Source organism: Oculina patagonica, chromosome 1, assembly GCF_052425735.1.
Source record: "Oculina patagonica isolate OP01 chromosome 1, crgOcupat, whole genome shotgun sequence".
NCBI lineage: Eukaryota > Metazoa > Cnidaria > Anthozoa > Scleractinia > Oculinidae > Oculina > Oculina patagonica.
This window is the reverse complement of record NC_135758.1, coordinates 41,428,844-41,431,343: the sequence shown is the minus strand read 5'-3', so window position 1 is coordinate 41,431,343 and position 2,500 is coordinate 41,428,844. Positions and strand designations below refer to the sequence as shown.

Sequence of the window (2,500 nt, the reverse complement as noted above, 5' to 3'; positions counted from 1 at the left end):
AATCGCTAGGTGCCGTAGTGAACGCTGATGAAAACAAAACTTTAGGAGTACTAGCAGAATGCCCCACGTTCTATAAAAAAAGTAAAAAGAAAAATGTCGGAAATTCTCCAAGTACGAGAATTTGCCCAAAACGACACTTGTTCCCCCAAGTGGTGGGCGCATCAGTCTGCACTCGAACCTCGTTTTAACCAGCACCCTTAATTTAAAATTAATGAATTATTAATTATTAATAAATTATTTATTAGTCTTCGTACATAATCTAGTCCAGTCCCTTTTCGACTGGACAACTGTGAACAATGACAATATTGGAGTTATAATATTTTGCATTCGTGTAACACAAAACACACGAAAAAGAGATGTATCATAGTTTAGTCGCGTTTTGCTGATGTAACTCTTCACCCATGCAATAATTTAATTTAATTTAATTTAATTTAATTAGTAATACAATCTCTTTTCTCGAGATCATCTCATTCGCACGCGCGAAATCGACGTCTTAGCTTCGAGGCGATAAAGTTTTTTTTATACTGGTGACGTGCTCTGCGAAGATCTCTGAACTCTGACTGGCTGTGGTGTTTTTTCGCGCGCAAATAACAGCCTGTTAAGGAGACAAAATCGATCACTGAAGGGCTGCGTGACATAGTAAGTATTGGGTTTTTCGCCTTGAATCTCCGTCCGGCCGACCTCTCTTCACAGTGATGAGTTGAGTGCTGTGAGGGAGTTTCTGTTTTTTTTATGGAAAGTAAAAAGCCAAATAGTCCGCTAATCATACATTATAATGAAGAAATGTTTTATTTCATGAAAGTATTGCGGCCCCATGGCCAAGGGCTTTAACCCTTTAACCCCTAACAGTGCCAATTGGCACGTAGTTCCATAACTTGGTCAATGTTTGTCCAATTTATTTGAATTTTTGACACCACACTTGTCTTTAAAAGATCTGTATGTTGAAAGTATAAAATTGTACCTCCCCCCTCTTTGTGTCATGATTAACCACCCCTATAACTTTTGCAACTTTTTTGCCTGACACATAGGTGACATGCAACATTACTGTAATTAACCAGTAAACTGAGAGCTGCACAATAAGCTATAGTTTAGGGGTATACCTACTATATACGGAGAGAAAAATTTTTTTAAATCTTTTTTTTCTTTTTAAAGTGTATATGACATTAAAAATATTTTCTGCTAACTTGAAAGGCCTTTCGAAATACAGAAGAATGGCGTTTTTCTTTTCGAAATATCTTTTTTCGTTTCAGAGATATTGACGTTTTTGTATTATGCAAATTAGATCAGTGATGACGTCACAAGATTTGACTCTAAAAATGTTAAAATACTGAATAAACAATATCTCTAAAACTATTAAAGCAGTGTTCTTGGAACTTGGCACCACAAATGTGCATCACAAAAGAAACAAAATGTTACTCTTAGGGCTGTTGCCATGACAACAGTTTTGCCGCTGGTGCTATCTCAATAAAAACTGAAATTCCCAGTTTTTGTCTTAAACCAAAACCATCTAGCGCAGCCAAACCAATGGTGGGAATTAAGGCAATATGGGAACTATGTCTGTACTAAGCAAGACCATTTGTCTCACTTTAGATGTCGGATATGGGGATATTTGTCTTTTTGACAGAGAGAGACTGGAGCTGAAAGAGTTGCTATGGCAACAATACTAAGGGTATTGTTCCTTTTGTGATGCACATTTGTGTTGCCAAGTTTCAAGATGTTATCAAAATGATGTAATTAATGACGTTATGACGTAACTAATGTTTTTTTTTTTTTTCACTTTTATAGTGAGACCTAGTGCAGATTATAGTGTTAACACACTCAAAAAAATATTTGCCAGTTTATGTATCTGAGATTTCACCAGCCGAGGAAATAAATATGAACACAAATGTTCGAAAAGAGTCACGCGATAAAGGCACCAGATATTGCGTGACCTAGCTGTAGTTAGCAGATGCAGACAGATTGGGTTCCGACAGAAAGGTTATGGGTTTCTGGTTCCGATCACATGATTCAGATATGCTTAGTCAATGCTTGGAATCTCTTTTACGTTTCCACGAAAGCTAGTAGCGAATCAACAGTTGTTACAAGTTAGTTAAGTGGTCCTTCATTTATTAATTTCTCTGTATTTTGGAATACTTGATTGGTACTTGGGTTTTGGTGTAAAGCTGGAATCAGAGACTGCGCCAAACTATCTAAACGGAACGATCCTTTGTAAACAAAGTCAAACGATCAAAGGTATGATGATTTAATTTCTTTATACACGATTTAGCTTACACACTCTAGAATAACAGAAACAATTGTCCAAACGCTACTGATCAGGACTGATCAAAAAACATGCACAGGCGTAGATACAATTAATATTCTGGCTGAACGCACCAGAATGTTTAACTATTGAGTCTGAATGTTGGTTATGCAGGGCCAGTCCCATAATATCAACGATAGTGTGACGTTCTGGACGTTGTCGATCGAGGTTTTGGTGCTTTTCAATGCTTTCTTGGTTCTT

The 2,500-nt window shown here is 36.9% G+C and overlaps 2 protein-coding genes across 2 annotated transcripts in view; both read left to right on the top strand.

The window, feature by feature from the left end:
- Nucleotides 1-1,141, top strand: part of LOC144631039 (FAD-dependent oxidoreductase domain-containing protein 1-like) — an 8,455-nt gene extending 7,314 nt beyond the window's left edge. The window contains exon 7 of the mRNA XM_078489406.1: nt 1-1,141. This exon is cut by the window's left edge and continues 350 nt beyond it. The gene's annotated coding sequence lies outside the window, so the exon portion shown is untranslated.
- An 892-nt stretch (nt 1,142-2,033) lies between these two features.
- Nucleotides 2,034-2,500, top strand: part of LOC144630758 (uncharacterized) — a 7,944-nt gene continuing 7,477 nt past the window's right edge. The window contains exon 1 of the mRNA XM_078489130.1: nt 2,034-2,232. The gene's annotated coding sequence lies outside the window, so the exon portion shown is untranslated. The remainder of the gene's footprint in view (nt 2,233-2,500) is intronic.